Here is a 22,435-nt window from a genome sequence, read left to right as displayed (position 1 = left end):
CCACAATGTCAAGAAACAGACCCCTTGCATCACACCAGCAGAGCCCTCGCTCTGAGGCTGATACTGGTTGAAGACAGATTCTTTTTATTATCAAAAAAGCCCTACATGAGATGACCTCAGAACTTCACAAGCATTATGTAAATCCTCCAGCAGCCTCTTAACACCGCAACTTTTTCCTATTCCCACATTGTAGACAGCAGCATATAGACATGAAGTAAATGGTGTAGCATCACATATGGAATAACAAAGTCCCAAACTTCTGACCAGCAGCCTAAATTTGCAGGCTTTGCATTAATGTCTTTTGTCCAAAAATATATTTGCTGAAATGAGTAAGAAAGAAAAGAACGTTCCTTTACTCCCCCCTTGTCATTCTGTCTTCCAGAAGGACAAAAACTAAGACAATACCTTTAATTTGGAATCAAAATCCTTTCAGCAAACAGTTTTTGAGGCACACTGCATGGAAATACCTGCTTTAAGTGGGAATGTTAGAAGCCCAAAAAAGTATCACAGAATAATGATGCTTTTCTGAACAATCAGTATCAGTCTGTTCCTGGCATTATTTTTGGAAATGGTATAGCTAATATGACAGCTATGATTTGGAGCTTTCAAAAGGCATAAGCTATTGGCATTTTAAATACATTACATACAAACATGCACGTACCCCTACACCCACACTAACTCTGAAGATTTGTTCTGCTGGTGTCTGTTGGCTCTTCTGAGTGTGCTCCACAACAGATTGTTTCCTTCTCTCATCCCAGTTTTCTCCTTTAGGGACGTTACATCAGGCATCCAAATATAAGGGGTATGCAGTCATTTGTATTAATGTACCACACAGTAGAAGGGATCTTCTGTGACAAAATGGACACAATCAAGCCTTTCAGTTAAACTATTACCCAAAAAGATGTGGGTGGCTTATTACCAAAGACAGCATTTATTTTAAAAAATGGAAAGCACCATTAGAAACACCCAATATAACTCTTATTAACTTATTTGAATCTAGCCCTGAACACATTGGGTTTCTAAGTGTCTGCTAACATAGCATTCTGTTTGCCTAATTAAGTTTTCAGTAGGGTAAGCTATAGTTCTCATGTTAATATAGGGAACTGAAAATCACATATAAACCAATGCCTAGCTTGATTTACCTTTATCGTATTAAAATTTGCTACAGGCTCTTCAACAACTGCTAACTAATTTCCCATCAAAAAGGACAATTGCTGGAAAAATTCCCATCCCAGCTCAAGTGATGAGGGTGACAGACTCACCTCTACGTTATAAACCCTTCACACAATCCCTATGGCACTCACAGGCCCTTTGATCCTCCTCATTGCTTTTTCCCCTTCCCAGCCTGTATTCTGAACCTGGAGCTTATTTCCCCGGCTGTGCCAGCAAGCAGCACCACAACACTGTAGCTGGGGAACATCAGGCGGAGGAAAATAACCATTAACCAAAAAAATTACTCTTAAGAGGCTTAAAAGAAATCTCAGGGAATCAACTCAGATCTCCATGACAAATAATTAGCAAAATTAAGATAAAATACTGAAGCATCTCAGCTTTCCACTACATTCCAAAGCGGCTTATTTTCTCCCTCAGTTTTATTCTTGCTGCGTTTAAAATGCTTGCTTGCAACTTCCAAAAAAAGAAAAAAAAAAAAGGAAAATAAAGCAACAACAGAACACACTGACTAAAAAAGACGAATTTCTGTCTGCTGAGTCCCTGCACCCAACCCCGCTCCAGGCAGGGCCCCCAACCCGCGCCCCACGGGCAAACCCCACGGGACCTGCTGCCGGGGCGAGCGCTTTGGAACAGGCCCCAGGCTTTTTAAACTGTATTACAGCATTAATATCATTTACAAAATGGTTAAAAATCAGAATGTTTTTCCTTCATGAAAAATAGCACACTTAATGCTTTTCATCTGGCAAATAAAATTTACAATACCTGCAGGAACATTTTCTTTGGTTAAATCAACACTATTGGTACTTTTTTAGCCTTTAAGCATATTACAGCCCCAGCTTTTTATGAGTTTTTTTGGTTGTTGTTTTCACCCATTGTAATAAACTTTTCAGAACCAGAAATCATCAACAATAAAAAGCATTCCCATGTCAAGCAATTTTAACTACCGCTTTTAAAACAATAATAAAAAGGGGGTTGGGGGGGGCAGGATCAGCTTCAAACCCAACTTGTACGGTAACTATCTCGATGCAATTAATATAAAGTAATCATCTGCAGGGCCAAACTTCAGCACTCTCCCCAAAATTGTTTCCATGCCGCTTCCATCAGGCGGCCGCAGCAGATGTTGGCTGTTACAGGGCGCAGACGACACAGTTCATGACTCCTCGGCGGCGGCTGCGCGCCACATCTGCAGCCGATGAAGGCGAGCGCAGGAGCACGGCAGACAGAAAGAAAACGTCAGCCGGGCCAAGCCAACCCTCTTCCGTGCCGGGGCTAAAAATAGAGGGGGTGTTCGCCCTGCCCATCCGAGCGGCCTCGCCAGCCCCGGCCCCGCTGCCGGAGCGGAGCATCCGGGATGCGGCGAGTTCACGGCAAGGAAGCAAGCGGCGGCAGCCTCTGACTGCCGATCCGCACTCGGCTCCTCATTAACTGGGCGGCGATCCAAGTTCATCTGGGCCCCAGAGAAAGGCAATGCTTGTGTTTAGACCGCACAATACTGACATAACATTAACAGATTTACATATGCAAAACTGTGAAGCAACAGGCATTCCCCCTCAATTGACCCACAGCTTGTAGTGGCTGCCGAGTTATTCCCTGCTTAGGCTCTGTAACCAAGTGGGCGTCATGCGACTACCATCTGGGTACCACTTATTTAAAGCTGGCAGTCTCTCTGTAGTAGGCAAGCTGGCAATAAGCAGGAAGGGAATAAATTGCATCATTTAGTTAACATCCACTTGCTTTGCGGCTGTTAAAAACCCATGACTGAATAATAATTTGGTTATTTCTTTTGCCAGACAATGCTGTCAGCCAAATCGTACTACGCATGCTGCAAAACGTCAGCTTGCAAAATTTCCACTTTAAAAATAAATTAAAGAAATTTGCAGTATAATGTGAGCTAAGAAGTTTTTCTAATGCTAGCAACTCAAATGCAATTGAGTTCTAAAAATAAACTTGCATTACTGTAGTCACCAGATTCTGCTTCTACCTAAAATCTTATTCTTTGTGTTTTATCAGCCACCTACCCCAATCCATTAAACTCACCAAACATCACCAACCTGGCCCCTATCGAGCAGAGGAATGGGGGTCTGCTGGTAGGAATGCTCATTAGATTTGAACACATCTCCATTTCATGCTACCCACTGCCCTCTTCATCCTTTGCTTAACTCGAAGATTTTATCATTTCCTTCTGTGTGACACAACTGCTTTCACACAAATCGCTATCAAAGAAAGTGCCTGAAACCCTGGACCACTGAAATACAGATAGAACACATCCTTTGTTTAAAAAAATGAACAAACAAACAAAACCAACAAAACAAAAAAGGAAGAAACAAAGAGCTTTTGACGTGGATTTCTCTTTGGGCCTCCTTAGTTTGCAGAAAATTAAGTTACCAAGAGTAATCTATTTTTTTTTTGGTCCAAATTTGGCAGAAATACAAATAGTCTGGCACACTTGTATCTCAACATCCACCACTCTTCAGGACTGAAGGAAAAGCCCATGCTGAGCACACCTTTATACCGCAAAGATAACAAGGGTTCACATTATACAGTGGGAAAAGTCAGAAGTAACATTTCCATCAAGATTAATGACAAAGAGGAGCGAAGAGCAGAGTCCACGGCTAAGAGTTTTCTCCACAAGGCTACAGCATCGCCGTCTTTCACAAAACCAGGCTTGCTCCTCCCTCATTACCTTTTGAAGGGACATCAGGGACTCTGAAGTGCAGAAACAATTTAAGACAGCCATCAGTAAGTGGAAATCTGAGTTCATTAGTAATTCGGTTGCAGTACTGGTGATGCAGACAGCCCTGGGGAGACGACCCTGGAGCAGAGTCAGGGTGCCGTACTCTGCAATGGGCAACCTGCAACCATGCCTCCAGCATCCACACTGGGTACAGTGCCAAAAAGCCACACAGCCAGTCATGGAGGCATCAAAGGCAAATGGGAGACAACTGTTTCTCCTCCCCATCCCTATCGTGTCTCCACTACAGGTCTAGGGCACTTGGGCAGAGCCCAGCGGGCAGAGGTGTCAGCCTGCACTCCGTGCCACATCTCAGCATGCTGCTGGTGGCAGGGCACGCAGGTACGCTGAAGAGGACATATGGTTTCAATATGGGTAACCCCTTTAATAATCCAGCAGCAACACAGGACAGACCAGGTGCAATGAGACCTGCAGCACTCCTTCTCAAAATGCTTCCTGAGCCAACAAACGCCATGATTGTTCACTTCAAAAAATAAACATTTGGAAAGGGACCATTTTACAGGCTTCCACAGCACTGTGCGGCTCTTGCCACTGCAGCTGGATTGCTCAGGCAGCCCAAGGCAGCCAGGGAAATGCAGGACCCATGGCCACCCATGGGACCACCACCCTGGAACACAACAGAGCAATGGCCAACCATAACAGCTTGCAGGCGTTACAAAACAGTAATGAAAATAAGAATGAAGAAGAGGGTTTTACACAGCACGATCCTTCACCAACCCAACAAGACAGTGGTCAGATGATGGGGGAAGAAAAAAAAAAAACAGGGAACAGAAACAGCGGGCAGAGAGAAAAATCTGTCAGAGGAAATGCAATGCCAGAAACTGTTCCAGGATCCGGTGGCTGGATGCCAACTCAAAAGCCTACAAAAAATGAGGCTACAGAGCCCTCAGAACTTCCTGATTAGAAAAAAAAACTGGGCAGGCTGAGGTTTGTCAAGTTGTGCTCGCTGTGCCCACTCTCACCCAGGAGGTCTCAGCCTGAAATAGGTCTCTGGAGAGGGGACCCAAGGCATCCAGGAACTTTGGCAAGTTATCCTTTGGGAAACATGCGTCTCCTAAGGCATTTGTGTATCTTGGAGAGTTTTTAAATGGTACCAAGCCTTAGCACTTTTAATTGCACATACCATACCCAAGATCATCAACTCAGTAACGCTGTCACACGTGTGGTACATTACTGTATGGTCAATCTCCCTAATTATTCTTGAGTTATTTTTTCCAGTAGATCTACAGAACTATCAGCATAAATCTCAAAACATTTACCAGTCAACAAACTCAGCACAACAGACATAAGCTTGGCCCTGACAAATAAAAAGACTACGGAAAATGTATTTATTTGTAGCAAATGTCCTTTCCTATAACCATCAAATAGATTACAACTGCATTTCTTTCCTTGCATTGCACCCTGGGATCCAGACATTTAACTAGCACACACTGCAGTCCTGGATTAATCATAAATAGAATATATTTTTAAGTGCATTAATTATGTAACAGATGCTTCCAGGATTCCAATGGAGGTAATTTTTAAAATCCCAGTGTACAGTTTTATGAATCTGTGCAGTTTCAAGGTTGTTTTTAATTTACACTCAATACTACACTTACTTAAAACCAAGAGGTAATCAACCACTGCCTAATTCTTTTATTTCAATGCAGACTGGAAGACATACCCTCCACTGTTACCATCGGACATCCCGGCTGCTGATGGAGGCTCCTGCCATTTCTTCGCCATGACAGTGGGTTTGGATAACGAGCCATGTGAACATACGATTTCTGCATTTGCCTTCTAATAATAATTTCTCCTCCTCAGACTGATTTGTGCCATTCTGAAATCTCAGGTTCTTCCTGCACATTCCCACTCCCACAAAAGATATATTCAGTGACATATGGTGCACGTGGAGAAAAAGTAAGTTCACTTCTGAACAATGATGTTCTGCTATACTAGAGAAAAATGGGGTTTATCTCACTTACCTTGATGGTCACAAACATGGCTTATGCAGCTACGGGGAATACCTGCAGATCCACAATATTTTCTTGCTAGTTACTGGGAAATTTGTTGTTTGTACAGCCAGCTTCAGCTGCTAACAACCACAGACCGCTTCACCAACTACACCTTGTGTGGGGTTTCCTGGCTATGGCACCACAGCGACAGGTACTGGCTGTGGCATGAGTGGGACAGTGGAGACCTCAGCAGCCTTCAGATGGCTGCACCAGAGCACCCCAGGGCAGGAGCACCACAGCCTCCATGTCTTGGATGCAAAGTTTGCTTTTCTCTCCATCTTTGCACATCACATAATTCTTGGATCAAGCTGTAGGTCTTCTCACAGAGCTTCATCTATGCTTCTGTCTGCAATGCTTAATTTGTAATGACTCGGAGGGGCATTTTTCCAGGGCCTCGCTGTGTGTGCAGCCTGGGAACTGGGAGAGCCCATACCCTGGCAGCATTGTGCTGCCTTGGGTTCTGCCTTCAAACAACCCTCCAACTGGTCTAGGGGGAGAGGGAAAAGTATAGGAGGATAGAGAGCAATTAAGGCTCCAATCAGATGTGGTGTTAACACACAGGAACAAACAGTAAATAACCCTAACAGGAGGTGTTATTTGGGAGTATGTATAATTGCACATGCAGAATATGAAACCTCAGCACTTGGTGAAGAGAGGGGGTGAGGACAGGAGCGGTTCAGGACTGCAGCTCTGCTCACCTGCACATCAACCGCTCCTCAGGAGACCTGGCAACTCAAATTGGGCACAAACCAAGGAGGAAGAAAAGGTGGATAATAAGTATTTTATTCCTCCTAAGTATTTTATTCTGACTGCTACTCCTTTTAAAAAATTAAAGTAATAATTAAAAGCGAGGGTTAATGCTTTGATGCCTCGTTTCACAGACTACACATTCAAATTCCTCAACAAGACAATGCAAAAACCAGCCGTTAACCAGCCGTCAGCTGAAGAAAGCAGACGACTTTGTGCAACACCAGCGAGGCCCCAGGGCGGGCAGCTGGGTGCTGGTCTGGGTCTCGCTTCCCCAGATGTGTGGCGGGCAGCCCCATCCAGTGGGTATCCAGCCTTTCCTCTTTCGACCTTCCCCAAAATGATCCTCGGGCTCTGAAGTAAAACGCTCAGGGCATGGACCGGCCTCACCTTATCAGCAGATGTTGGTTAGGCAGCAAGGCTTGGAGAGAGTCAGGGAAGTCCTGCAATACTGCTCTCTGGTGCTCACCCCTCCCAAAGCACTCTACCGGTCCCTTCCCACTGCAAGCTGAGTTCTCGGGGACAAGAAGATGCCACCATGCATAGAGGTAAACTGACCCCAAGCAACACAACCTGCCCGCACCGCCTGGTAGAGGAACGAGGTCCCTGCCAAACTGTGGCAAGACTTCACCCCCGTAATCCCCATGACACATGTGAATGCCGACACCATGCCAGGTTATCAGTGAGGTGATAACACTCGTAGGCTGTACCTGCTTGGCACAGCTGGAGCGATGCTCCCTAAGGGCTCCTCCACTTTCACTTCCTGCTAACACGCACCTGCACCCATTTCAGAAGCAATAAAGGCATAAACCGCATTTAAAGCTTTACTTGAACCCCCAATATAAGCCCAAACAAGCCCTGTGCCATGCTAACGACTGTCCATGCCGACAGCTGGGCTCGCAGGCAGCCCGGCCGGCTCTGCGCATGGCTGTCCCTGCACCGCAGACGTGGTCCCTGGCCACCTCCACACACCCAACACATACATTCTGCACAACACTGAGCCAACAGAGGCTATGGGTCAGACCCTTTTTGGTGTAAACTCACGTGATGTCAATGAGCCCTGGCTATCTATTTCCTCATCAGCTTCTGTTCTTTAACCCAAAAGTTAGCTAGCAGGATGGACACAGTTTTATCTGAGTTTTATGTGCAGCTGTATTTGCTTATTGCACAGATAAGTGTTACAAAAACAAGAAGAAACAACAGCAGCTAGTAATCTGGATATCTCTCAGTGCCCTTATCAAAAATACCCAGCCTCTGGACCAGCTCATCATCTACTGCTAACAGGAAAGAAAAAACCCAAAGAAAACATGATGCTGGGCTTTTCACTATGTGCATGTTAACAACTTTAGTACCGGGCACCAAGGGAGCACCATTGCCTTAACAATGGAAAGAAAACCCACACTTGCATTAGCTTTGGCAGAGTGGTCCCACCAGCCAGCACTGCCAGGAGCATGTCCAAGGCAGATGGGCAGGAGGACTCCTCTGCCCAGGTTTCACATTGCAGCAAAGCCAACCAAGAGGCCAAAGATTTATCAAGGGGGTGGCCCTGACCCCCTTGGTCCCTCCTCTGACTTCCAAAGAGTCCAATGAGGTTGCTCAACTGGCAGAAAATGTGTTTTGCTGCTGAAGTCAGTTTTCTGCCGGTCTAGTTTCCCACATGGTCTCACCCTCTGATCAGGAGGATTCAGCTGATGCACAGGGACATGATGGGAAGAGGCCAGGAACAAGCAGAAAGGTCTGTTCCCACAGCAGTTGCCTCCTAAATCCACTTAACTGCAACATGAACAGAGCCCTCATTCCCTACAGCACCAAGCACGCTGTCAAACAGTCTGTGAAAGCAACGTCAGCCTTCATCTGAGAGAGGAAAAAAAGGAAACAATTCTCATTTGATACTTGTCATGAAGTTGCGAGCACGCCTGAGTCACAGCACACGTGTGGACCATTGTAACACGCTTGCAGAGCAATGTGTCCTCCTCCTCAACCTGCCGAGAGCATCCACCTGGCAGAGGTTGACATGCGGAGGTGATTCAACACCGATGAACAGAAACACTAAGACAGGCTGTTCTTAAAACGGGGGCTGTACCTGTCACTACTTTTATTTACCCAGAAAAGTTTTCTGCTCTGTATGCCCTTCCCCTTCCAACCTACCCCACTGAATTAAGCAGAATCCCCATCCTACCCTGGACGGCTCACTGCAATCAGGCCAGGAGACAGTGCTTCTAATACAGGCGGGCATTTTTTTTTTTTACTTTCAGACCTATGAGAAATACCAGTTGAAAATGTGACTATTTTTTAACTGACAGGGCATTATGTAAAATATCTTCCGCCCCCTCCTTGTGCTTACAACACAGAGCAGAAGACATTTAAACAACAACAACAACAACAATAAGACACCAAAGAAATGGAGGGGAAAAATACTTCCCACCAGAATGCAAATATTTGTGCATAGAGAGAACCAAGTATTTCATAAAGCTTTCAATAAAGGATGACTGCAGGCCAAATTTTACCCTTAGACACATGCACATACTCCAGCTAAAGTTCCTCAGAGCTGCCCAAGTTTGTGCGGAGGCCAACCCAAGCACCCTGCGTTCATGTGCAGAAGGACAGTGAGCTCAGGAGCTGTGGTGAGACTTCCAGCTCTTTCTCAAAAGCCAGACGAGATCTGCTTTAAATCAGCGAAGAACTTCGGAGATGAGTCAAACCTGCAGGATTTGCTGCAATACTCGCTGCAAAAGAGGATGTGAGAACTGGCAAGCGCGCTGTGTTTACTCACTGTGCCATCTAATTCTGGAAGCGCGAGCTGAGATTCTGTGTTCGAGCACGACTCTGAGAGGTGGTGGGAAGATCCTGGCCACGTTACAAAGTCACTCGCTGGGCAAAACTGGCGATATCTGCTTAAACAGGGCCACAAGCTGACAGTCCTGCAGCTGGCAAGCGAAGTTCCCCCAAGGAAGATACTGAGCCGCATCTGCCTCTGGCCCTGGGGATGAACCTCTGCAGGCAAAGGCTCACAAGAGGAAAAGTGATGCTCTAAAAATCACGCACTGCTTCAGCTAATGACACAGATTTACACTGAGTGTTAGCCTGTTTCACTAAAAAAAGCCAGCAAGATTTTTTTTTTTCCCTGGTGCAAATTGTCCTTTATAGAGACTATTAATATCCCTCTTACTTCATCTTCAGCTATACTTCTGTTCCTTGCTCTCCCACTGACTTAAAAGATAACTTGCAAAAAGAGATGTAATTTATCTGTATCTTTTGTCCTCGTCCCTTCCCTCCTGTTACTGCCTGGACAGGCAGGCTGTTTTCTAAGGAAACCACTGCACAGCGCACACAGTTTAGATTTGCAGCAATATTCACATTTTTAAGCAGAAAATGAAAGATGATGCCTAGTTTATACTAAACAGAAACCCTTTTATTCTGGACTTGTGTAATTAGTTCTGTGTTGCACAAACTAATAACTTAGATGAAACACGCTGCTGTAAACAGCCACCTCAACCAGCTGCAGAGATGCAGACACCAGTGAAGACAAACAGCAGTGGACGGCAGCTGCTGGGAGGTTATGCTGAAACAAATGCATTTTTATTTTTCCCTTTAAATTACAAAAGATTGTAATTTTCCTCAGCAATGCCCCTAATTAAATTGAAACTCTCCACATCAGAATTAAATACGTCCTATCTACTAAAAATGAAGTGTATTATTTATCACTAATATTTAATGACAAAAACCTGATAACTTTCTCTGATTATACCACTGATTTCCTCCAGTCATGCATCATTGGCTCTGTTGGTCATTAGCATTATCACAGTGCATAAACTCTGGCTTATGCAGCAAGTTTGATAACAGAGCCAGACGCCTATAGCTACTATTTTTCAGTTTGTTGAGATTTACTAGTTTACATCTCTATGAGCATGCCTCTATCTAATGGCATCTATTATAATCCCTAAAAATCCTATTTAATACATTTCCATTCCCATGCAACACGCTTCTGCGCAACCAGAATTCCTCAGCAAACATAAAGTGCTCGCTGAAAAATCAGGTTTCCCTTTCAACCGTCCAAGGACCCTGTTCCAGAAAGACCATATTCCAGCCAATATGAAAAATAAATACAAAATACCTAGTCTTCTCCAACTCTTTAATGCTAGGAATATTCTGGGTAGGCTCAAGATATTTTAGTTTAATTCACAGGTAATGTTCCATTTCAGCTTTCACAAAAGTGTGGTTTTTGAATGCTGCAGATACTGCTTTTATACGAGCGAAGACAAAAAAAATCAGAACAAATGTATACAGTACAACATCAGCTAAAATATACCAAAATTAGCTTCTCCCGTTCTCAGTTAAATCCTGTAACTGAAATGACGGATCAGAAAGGTTTCCTGAATAAGACCCTCATTCCCTACATCACTGGCCTTCAGAAAACTCAGATGCGATAGCCAGAGAATAACTTTGAAATACTTAGGCAAACAATAATTACACTGCATACTTTGGACATTCCTCTTTCAAAGCCTTTTAAGTATCGAGTAATTTATCACAGAAACATACATTTTCACTTTTCCAAATGCACAACTCAGCAGCTTTAAAAACTGAATATACATTATCTGAACATCGATGCACAGGCACGTCATTTAAAACTAACAAAAATTATTTCCTACAAGCTATTTCAGAGCCTCCTTTTCCCAGCACCCATGCAATAACCAGAACAGGATGGGGCACCTGACAACTCCCTGATTTAAGTAAATTACTAAAGTTAACACATGAGTGTTTATATTATTATTATTGTAAAACTTACTAGGAAAAATCTTTCTAAATCTGCCAAGGTAGATATAAGTTATGATGTTCCATACAAAGATCCAGATAGATTCTTATTATATGTTACACACATGAATATTCAAAGATTTTATTCTCTGAGCCAAATGGACCTTTTTTTTTTAAAAAAAAAAACAGAGTCCACCCAAGGAATCTCCCATGATTTCAGCACAGGAATCTGGGGTTTAGGCCACATAACTGAAGCAAAATCTAGCTGTCATATATTATACATGGAAATATACCTACTTATGAAATTCATCCGAGGGGGAGGGATAAGTTACAGTACACTGATCAACAGAGTTTGCATGATACTATCTGAAGGAGCCCAATTTGAGTAGAGCAGTTATGAAAGCAAAAAGTATCAATACTAATACACTTGGTGCCGCTGTATTATGCTATTTGCCAGGCAAAATTCATATCACTCATAGAAAATTTCAGTTTGGGTATAGTTTCACTAGCACTAACCATGATATTAGAAGGTGGGACCATTATGTAAGAAACAGCAGCAATTTGATGAGTTTAATGCCAAATTCCACGATCTCTGTCAAGGCAAAAGAATGGATCGAGCCCTGGCAGAGAGGCAGCGAGCGCGGGAGCACAGGATGCAGCAGCGCCAACACAGATGCTTCCCCAGCCCTGGTACCACTCCCCGTCCGGGGGCTTCAACCTGATCCTTCAAAACTGAAACAATGAAAAATATTATCATTGTTCTCCTTTGCCCACCTGCTCCTTCATCTGCACCCTCTCCAAAATGCACTTTTGACCTTACTGAGCATCAACACATGTAAAGTTTTGCTGACTGCATTCTTCCCCAGACCTGGCTGGTTCTGGTAGAACCCAGCTTCAACATCCTCCAAACAGCCCAACGCTGGGAGCTGCTCCGTGATGTCCCATGTCCCCTACACTGCCCCTGCTTTTAAGAGGATTTCTGCCACAGGAGGAAAGGAGGATTTACACCACTGATTTTAATTGAATTTTTTCTTTCCAGCACAACTATAAAACGTGGGAACTGGGCTGGATGAGCTAAAAGCTGCCTGACGGGCTAACAAAAATTTGTCACGAGGCTCACGGAAGATAAGAGTTCATGACGTACTATCAGCAAGCTGACTATTACAACATAAAAGCTATTATTAAAAAAGAAAAAAAAAAAAGGCACACAGATGAACACTTCAAGGTTTTAACTTCTTAATCCCAAACAGACTGCTCCTGAAATAAGGCTTGCAACAGGCCCAGCTGACCCACGTCACAAAAGACACCCTTGCAATCAAAAGACTATTAGAGTAGCACACTTTAGTTGCAAAATAACCCCTATTTCTGCTACCTTGGCATTCCCAGAAGTTTCTCGGGAAGAGGTGTCCCACTCACACTCACCTCCCAGCTCTCTGGTAAGCAGAAGGAAAAACAAACTTCGCATTCCCTGTGCAACACCGGGAAGATGCTTTTTAAAACTGACACTGGTTCCTACAGAAAGATCAGTTAATTACTTAATCCTTCTTAATGGAATGATTAACATCCTTTCAGCAAACAAGGCTGAGATGATTTAACATTTTACCGCATGTTTCATTACAGAACCAGTAAAATTAATACTGCTCCCCCCTCATCTGCTGCGACCACTCATTTCTTTATAATCAGTTACATTTTTCACTTCTGCAGAGCAGCTTCTGCACCCAGCTGAGGAAAAGATTCAAGTATATAAAAATCCACATGGCTGTTACTCTGCTGTGAAGTCAAGGATCAACCTCCAGACAGGAACCAACAGAAACGCAGGTGTCCACAGCGCCGAGGAAATCGAGGTACGAGGCAGCACAGAGCAACGAGCCCTGGAACAACTTCATCAGCGTCCCGGGAACACCGCGTTGCTGCAGAAGAGGGGCAGCCACTTCAAAGGGAACTGGGGAGGGAGGTTTGAATCCCGGCTCAGACAGCTCCTGAATCCCTGAGAACCCCCGGCCGCCTTTTTGGCAAGAACAAAAGTCCTTTCAGGGCTCCACTGCTTGCTGCAATCAAACTCGGGCTCAGACATTAATTCTGCGAGCAAGTGTTTTGAAGGAAGGGGAATTCAGCATCGATTTTTGTGATCAGATGTTTAGCGGCTGCTCTGAACACACCAGCAATCCCCTCTCACCATTTTATCTTCCTTTATCACAAGCTTTTTAATAGAGACATGACATTCTGCTTACTGCTGGGCTCTCTCTATTTATCTCTCTCTTAACAACACTTTGGCATCATCGGCTCCGCTATCTAAATCAGCAATAGTGCATGTCCAGTCACATAAAACCAGAGAGGGTTTCCCGAGGTGCCTTGGGAAGTCTGACTCCTCTGGTTTACTGATGTGTTAATATGTCCGATCTACTAATTAATGAACAAACAGCTTAGGCTAGGAGCTGGGGGAGGGACACCAACATGAAGACTGCGGAGAGCCCAAGGAAAGACACTTGACCCTAATTGTTAGCAACAAGATGACAAGACTGATCGGGAAGCACAGCTAAAACTTGGATTCAACATGAAAGGAAATGTCTGGCGAAGAGGGGAAAACTAACGATGCTGTTAGAGGCTCCAGCCAACCTGCCGAACTGTGCCACCTTCTGTCGGACTGTCGGTGCTCAGCTCCCCAGCACCACGCTCCCATCGCATCCTTCTCTCCATGCCCAAATCCTCATCTTCTTCCCGCAACCCTGCAGCTCCAGGACATCCCTGACAAGGAAAGCTGGGAGTTTGCCCTGACCCATGATCTGCAGATGAGAAAGCACGGCTCATCCTGCACCTTCCCAGCAAAACCTTTGGCCACATGCAGAATCCCAGTGGGTGGGTTTCCAGCCCAACTTTGGTCCTTGTTAAATTTCAGCCAAAACCAGTTTCATCCAGGGCAAAACGTTCGTCATCTTGAAAGCAGCCTGGACCAGGTACCACAAAGGAGATGCGCTGCAGTTGGGGTCCTGAGCAGCAAATGAACATACCAGCACTGCAGGAAACACTTCCATATATATTACAAAAATATGAAAAAAAAAAAAAGGTCCTAAGCACCTTCTACCTGAAAAAATCAATTAACAGTCACAACAATGCAAGAGAGCCTGCAGCACCATGCTCTGGGCCAGACATCCAGAAGAAAGTTGATTTACAGACTGCACATTCAGGACCGCAAACACTACACAACATCACCCCGCTGCACAGGGAGCCCGCGTTCTCAGTGTAATTCCCAATTAACAGCAGTACTAAACTAACTTAGTGAGGAAATAGACGCTTCTAATAAACAGACGACAGTGACAAGTGTTGTACAGAGAGAGCGATTAGCAGTAAACAGTACACTGGAGAATCATCCAAATAAAATGCTCTGGGTATTTATTTGTGTTGCTTTCTGAGACCATTGCAACTGAATGGGAAACTGGGAAGAAAAAAGCCCACAATTAGTTTCAGAATAGCACTCCCAGAAACTGTAGCCTATCACATATATGTAAATATTTTACGATACGGGTTCCATTTCAGTAGATCTGTCAAGATACTTACAGGGCTTGACAGTATTTCTGTCTTTAATTAAATTTTCGCACACATACTTTAATGTAATTTAAATAGATTATTAGTTGTCAGAATATAGTATAAATTTTGTTTACGATTTAGTTACTTTAAGTACTCACATTGAGGAAACTCATTTAACCCCCTGACTGAGTAGCATTAAGTGTTGAGATGAGACTTCTAAAGAGCTTCTACTGCCCTTTGCACTCTTGCAATAATCTTAAATTACTACAACTTAATTGCAATTTCAAGGCACCAAAATGGAGACATTTTAAAAACAGCACAGGGAGGGTCAACAAGGGGAGAAAAATTATTTAGTCCTCCTCAGGTACCAGATGCTTCTTGGAGAGAAATTGATTTTGCCCATGCTCTTCTCTTTGCTCATTTTCCATAGAACACTATCTTCATTTTCAGAATGGCTCTGAACACAAAGTTATTAAGATTATTCAGGATACTTGCCACATAGAAACAGCCATTAGACTTAAGTCTGTTCACCTGCATTCATGGAAGAGATCGGTGCCAGGAGAATAGAAAGACAAAACCCTAGAGCACATTTGTAAAGAAGCCTGCACGCAAACAGAGCCAGCGGCTTCCCTGACTTGGTAGCTCCAATGCTGAAGTAAGAAAAAAAGAGCACACGTTAAAACACTCCAGACATCCCAACCAACAAATATCTGATCTCCTAAAAATAGAACAACTGATTCCTCTACAGCCCAAAATATAGATTTTTTTTTTTTTTTAATTAAAAGACTACAGAGTTCCCACAATTGAGTTTTTCCTCTAATGACTGCATGATTTATTCCAACCTACTTTTTTTCCTCTATATACATTGGCATCACCTTGTTACCTACGGTAGCTGCAATTCCCCATACGCTGCGAGCTGCGGGAATCAGCCGGCACGGGAGTTGAGAACAGCGAGCTGCGAGCAGCGTTTTTGTCAGTGCAAAAGCAAGCAGTTCTAGCAAACACAAGATCTTATTTCTTATTGCAATGAGACATTTTACAAGGATTCGGCCAACGCAAAAAAAAAAAGCAGGCTCATGATTTAAAAACCACTGTGCTTTAGTGCCGCCGAGCACTTACGTGTGTCCTCAATGGCGTGAAGTCAAGGACTCCAAGCCCAGCCATACCTTTCTAAGCATTTCAGCAAAGTTTGGTTGCCAGGACCTCTAAGAACAGTCGCAAAGATGCTGCTGATCTCTAGTGCACAACGGTTATAAATTCCACTTAGCGAACGCTTTCTGGCTCCTGTCTCCACTGAACCGCTCACTGGGTGTGAAAACATGCTAGTATACGTAGGGGGAGCAAAAAAAAGAAAAAGTTTCAGTGATACGAGTTAGTGACACCGACCAAAAGCCAAACCCAAAGGCAGGGACATCAGCAGAAGCCCCAGCTGATGCCAGCGTGCCCTGGATCTCGCCCTGCACAGCCAGGGCGCCTGATTGTACCCTGAGCTCACCTTTGGGGACATGGGGACCGTGCCATAGCCACAAGCTAGGAGGCTGTGTTCTCAAAGCAGGGTGCCACCCATGCTCCTGATCACCCCCCACAGTCTTCGCCCTCGGACCCTTCCCACCCTGCCTCCCCAGCAGAGACTCGCAGGGAAAAGCTCCGGGAAGCTACTGGGTAGCAAGACTCATATGAGGAATAACTACGATGTGCTGTTTAATTCAAATGTAAGCTTAAATACAAACAGCAAACAAAAGCCTGTGCAGCCAAGCTGCCTGACTTCAGCAGGGCCTGATCCTGTGCCCCCCGAGGTGGGAAACCCCCGGCAAAGCTCCCCCCGGGCGCTGTGTCCGTGCGCACCGGGGATGCTTGCGCTCCGAAAGGCAGGGAAGGCCTGAACAAACGCCGTGTCTCCGAAGAGAAATCCAGCTACCTGCTAAAATCTCACTACATCTTCTCCAGCCCTGTCTCAACTGCATAGAAATATTTCAGCTCAGTGCCTTGAAGTTGTAATTAAATTGTAGTAATTTAAGATTATCACAAGAGCAAAGGGCAGTAGCAGCTCTTCAGCAGACTCCTCTCTCCACTTAATGCTACTCAGTCTTGGGGTTAAATGAGCTTCTTTAGTCTAAGTACCTTAAAGCAAGTGAATCGTAAACAAAATTTATACTATTTTCTGACAGCATATAATCTATTTAAATTTATTAAAGCTTCTCGGAGAAAATTTAAGATGACAGAAGTATCATTACGCCCTATAAATAACTGGACAGCCTTGCAGAAATAACTGTATTTTATATACATATCCTACATATGTGTGTGCATATGTTATTTGATATACAAATACATGCTCAACAGATATTTCACAAAAGGTATTACATTATCCGGTTCAATCTCTCAACATAAATGACCACAAGCAGTACAAATACTAAATGCTAAGCTGCATTCCACAAATTTGCCTCTTTACTACCAGCCTTTTTCCTAATTTTTACCACGTTGTGAAACAGGAATAATTCTGGAACTATAAATGTTTACAGTATATCACACCAAGGATGATAATGCAAATTTTAGCTCTTAAAAAAAGGTGATCCAGTCCAAGAGAAAAACATATTGCAACATATGCTGCACTGAAGTCCAATGTGTAATTCTCTCCTCAACTTTCCTGCTCCTTCTCTTACCAGTACAAAAACTAGCTGTGTTACTATTACTGGTGGAACTGATTTAAGCAGAAAATGTTTATAGATGTTAAATAACATTAAACATTACCCAAAATGGCTTAATAGCATACATGTGCATGTTTAACACACATACTTTTTATTGTCTAATTAAAGTATACACCATAAAAATCTACAGGCTTTATAGTAAGTTATGCAGGATGGTTATGAAACCTTACCTTATAAAAAGTATAAAGTACTTATTGTGTGATTTGCACTGCCAATTAAAGAAATACTTATGTGAAAAAGTTTTGGATTTCTTAATTCTTCAGTAGATGTGCACTTAGTCTGCCTCCTGATTAATATACATTAGGGTAACAGCCTTTTCCTCAGATTTTTTATAATAGGTTTGGAATACTTTAAAGAAAGAAGGGGCATATTTGTAAACTTTGTAGTCAAGTGTTTGAATACAAACACGAAAGTGTCAAGCAACAAAAATAACCTAATTCACTGGTTATGTCTGATTAATACTTAAATCCTAAACATTTACTGAAGTAAAATCAAGTATCTGTTAATACTATTTACTACTATTTCCACTAAAAAACTACACAACAACACAGTGTCTCTAATACAGACATGAAGACAAGTTATATGCAGCTTTGCAAAAAATCTTGGCATATCAAAAATAAGGTGCCACCCTAACTGGCTGGTAATACGTTTGAAGGAAAGATATCACAAGTTTTCTAAACTCTAGGAACACAGTCATAAAACATACAGGGCTTAATCACAATCAAACTCCTCTATTATGCATCTGCACAGCACGTACACACAGAGAAAAAAAATACACATTTCCTTACAATTCAGAGATCCAGAAATGAAAGCTGAACTCCATAGAACTTTTACATTCAACCTTACACTACTGAAACGCCTTTTTCTCTGTGCTTCCAGACAGCAGAAATAAAATCAAATCCTAAGTCTCTCTGAAAGTGCAGAAAACTCTAAACCACTATCACCTTAAAAAAATATAACTCAGCCCATGCACAAAAAACTAACTTTGCAATCAAAATCGTAAGCAACAGAAAGCCTTGTTTGAAATAGTAGTTATTTTTCTCAAAGTTATCCTTTGGTTTCACAACAAAGATCAGCATTTGTAATGGTCCATTTCTGCATAAGTGAACATATAGCCTCGCTGCCTGATCGAATAGTCCAGAGCTTTCAGTGAGGCAGCTCCTGACAACAGCCCAGCAGCAGCTTTGTTTGATCTCTCCTGCCTTCCTTAATCTGGGTTGTCAAGGTTCACTTGTTGGAGGCTGTTTACTTTACTTTTTCCAGGAAAAAAAAAAAAAAAGAAAAAGAAAAAAAAAAAGTGATTTTTTTTTTCTGTCTCTCATACAATGACTAATCCAAAGACTAAAGGGGAAGAATGCTGCCAATGCAAGATGTTAAAGCTACAATACCTTTTTGCAATGAGATTTTAGCCGACACCTTTTGAATGGTAACTAGTGAAGAGCTTCCTCCCCCAGTGCCCTGGTCCATTCAGTATGGTTGTGAGATAGTTCACATAAAATGTGCAGGGGAAAAGATTCAGAGAAGAAAAAATTGAAACCTGTAGCCTTGATTTCCCCTTCTTCCCCCAAACCTAGTTGCAGAGATGCACAGTACCTCCTTGCTTACACTCGCTTCTCTGAGAACTTGAATAATTTCAGGCTCTCTCAAACTTGCAAAAAGTAAGAGCTCCTCGGCAGTAACAGAAATGGTAAAAATAACACTAAATCAAGTGAAACGCCTATTTTCCCACTGCCGAAATATTACAGAAAACCGTGGATTAACAGTACAAGCAGCAAGTTTCTTCGACGACATTCTTGAAACTTTGTCTAATTAAGAAGCTGTCATTAGTGACATCAACATTTGGTCAAAGCAGATAAAAGGCAAGTTTAGAAAAACTATATGGAAACACAGTTTAGAGAATTGTTTTAATATTTATGACCATCCAGCACCCTAGAAATCAGCAGGCTACATTGTGTAGACGACATGCTACAAGCAGTATACATACATTACTCACTCAAAGAACAGTTACTAAAAATGAAACCTTAAACTTCTGAGCACAGAAGTTGGTCTCCAGCTTCTCTAGAGAAGCGGCTCTGAGAGCGCTCGCAGGCGGCAGATACCTCGGGTAGGTACGGGAGGGCTGAGCGCTGCTGCTGCTGCTGCCAGCCTTGGGGGAAACCGGGGGAAAAGGAGGAAGAAAAAAAAGAAGAGGAAGAAAAAAAGTAGTAATCTCACTCGGCTTAGTTCACTCAAAGCAAAACCACGCAATTAAAATCATTACAGCGAAGTGGCAGAAAGAAGACTCGTTAAAATCGCGCCGCTCCGCAGCCAGCCCGGCGATGCTCTCCGCGCCGGGGCCGCCGGATAATTAATAGTTGCGCGGTGGTGGGGAGGGGGCGGCCGCTGCTCCCCGCGCAGCCCAGCCCGCGCCCGGCTGGATGCCTTTTTTTTTCCAGGAAAAAAAAAAAGACCAAAAAAAAAAAAAAAAAAGAAAAAAGACCAAAAAAAAAAAAGCCGCGGGTGGGGGGAGGAGAGAAGCGCGGACACGCCGCTCGGACGCCGCCTGCAGCGCGCACTCTGTCGCTGCCCGGGGCAGGAGATGCTGCGCGGAGCGGCAGGTGCGAGGGGCGCAGCGCGGCGCGGCCCTACTTACCGGGCGCCAGCGGCCTCCCGGGCTCCGCGGCGCGCAGAGAGCCCCAGCTCCGCCCCGAAGCTCCACACCGCGGCTCTACGCGCAGGAGGGGGACACGTGAGGGATGCGCGGTCCGCACCCGCGCAGGAAGAAGTTGCGCCGGGCTGGGGAGGCGCGGATGTTTATACAAACACTTAGTCTCAAAAAGAACCTCGAGGGGGGATGGGCGCAGCTGGCCCCAAGGACTCGGGGCGGGGGAGGACACGCGGCGCGGACCTCCGCGCCTGCGGAAGGGACTGCGCGAGCGGAAAGCTGCAACAGGTGCTGGGGGAGGGAAGCGGCCGGACCCGGCGCGGGGGGAGGAGGGGGGCGCGGCCCCGCCGCAACTTCTTGCCCCGAGTGCTGAAGTTGGGGCGTGCGCGCCCCTTGCGCGGCGGCGCGGGGGGGAACCCGGCAGAAAACACGAGGAAAGTGCGGGGGGTGGGGGAAATTGAAAGAGGGGGGAGGGGAGAAAGCGCTGCATCCTACTCTCCGCGGAGGGTGCGCGCAGAGTGAGGCGGGGGGGGGGGATGAAGTTTCCAAAGTGGGCGGGCAGGGGGTGCGAGCGGCTCCGCAGCCCGGGGAGGGGGGGGTCCGCATCCGCGCACCGCTGCACCCCCCCACCCCCCCCTTACCACGCCGGCGGCTGTCGGGGAGGAGGGGGGGCCGGGCACGTGGGGCCGCCGGGGGGAAAAGTGCAACAGCGCCGGAGGAGCGGGGAAAGTATCGGGGGGCGCCGGACTCACCCGCAGGACTCGGCCTGCCGCTGCCCAGCACGGCGCGGCCCCGGCGCGGGCGGGCGGCGGCGCGGAGCGGCGCGGGCTCCCTCTCCGTCCCGTCCCTCCCTCCCGTCCCTCCGGCACGCCGAGCCCGGGCGGCGCGGCGGCGTGCTCCGCCGCTCGGTAAATAACAATAGAGCCCTCCGCTCGGCGCCGCGCCCGCGGGGCCCCGCACGCCGCCCCGCCGCGCCCCCTCCCCGCGCCGCCCCGCGCCCCCTCCCCGCCCCGCGCAGCCCCGCGCCGCCGCCCGCGCGGGCGGGCCGGGGGCGGCCCGCGACACCCCCGCGGAGGGAGATGTTGTTATTTTTTGCTGTTGTCAGTCTCTGACGTCACATCCACCTGCTGGGTAAACAAGGCTTGGTGCAAGGGAAAAATAATAATAATAATAAAAAAAAATTACAGCGCGGTTGGGGGGGGCGCGGAGGGGGAATGAAAGGTGGAAGCTCCGCCAGCGCGGAGTTCCGCGGAGGACAGCCGAGGGGGGGGGCGGGTCGGGGAAGGCGGGGCAGGCCCGCGGGGAAGCGAAAGTGGCCGCGGAGCGCCTTGCGCAGTGCTGCGCGCTTCTGCGCGCCGCCGGAGAGAGTTCAACGCGGGGGCAGGCGGACCGGGGCTGCCCCGCGCCCCCCGAGCAACTTTTATGCAATCGTTCCCCACGGCCCCGCCATGCTGCGGGGGCTGGGGGCTGTCAAGCCCGCGTAGCTGGGGGCCGCGGGAGACCTCACAGGACCTTCCGCGGAGCCCGCCTTACCTGCGCGGAGCGGCGAGGCGGGCGCTGCCTGCGCTCCCCCTCGCAGCGCAACGCCGTTGTTGGCGAAACGCTGCTTAGAAACACTGCGCGGGTGCGCAGCGGCGCGCACCGGCCGCTTGGCGGGAGTGACCGACCCGAGGACCGAGCGGAGCGCGGCGCTGCCCCGCGGGGGCTGCCCTGGCCACGGCCCGGGCCGCGGATCGTCATCCCGGTGGGTGCGCGGAGCGGCCCCGCGGAGCGGCCGCGGTCTCGCGGCTTCTTGTGGAGGCGCCCGCGGAGATAGGTCGAGCGGGAGCGATCAGGACCGCCCGGTCCCCGGCTGCCCCCAGCTCCGCGGCTCCGGCGCTCGGCACCGGGAAGTTTAAAATCACCGACGGCCTTAACTCAGATAACGAGCTACCGGCGGCCGTGGGGCTCCGTTGGCAGCGGCCGGACCGCGCGGTGGTTGCGCGGGCGGGAGCTGGTCCGGCCGGGCAGCGTCGTGCCCTCCCCCGGCCGCTGCAGAGAGGCCGGGACCTGCCGGCGGGACCGCGGCGGGGAGAGGGGCCGGGGCCGGGGCCGATCCGTCGGCGGGCGCTCCGCGGGGATGGAGTCCTCCCTCCCCGGGACC

General features: G+C 46.5%; 1 protein-coding gene across 1 annotated transcript in view; it reads right to left on the bottom strand.

The window, feature by feature from the left end:
- Positions 1-21,888, bottom strand: part of FOXP1 (forkhead box P1) — a 379,050-nt gene extending 357,162 nt beyond the window's left edge. The window contains exon 1 of the mRNA XM_080350553.1: positions 21,826-21,888. The gene's annotated coding sequence lies outside the window, so the exon portion shown is untranslated. The remainder of the gene's footprint in view (positions 1-21,825) is intronic.
- Positions 21,889-22,435: the final 547 nt, after the last annotated feature.

Source organism: Nesoenas mayeri, assembly GCF_963082525.1.
Source record: "Nesoenas mayeri genome assembly, chromosome: 10".
Lineage (NCBI taxonomy): Eukaryota > Metazoa > Chordata > Aves > Columbiformes > Columbidae > Nesoenas > Nesoenas mayeri.
Note: the sequence above shows the minus strand (reverse complement) of the source record. Positions and strands in the feature narration are given on the sequence as shown.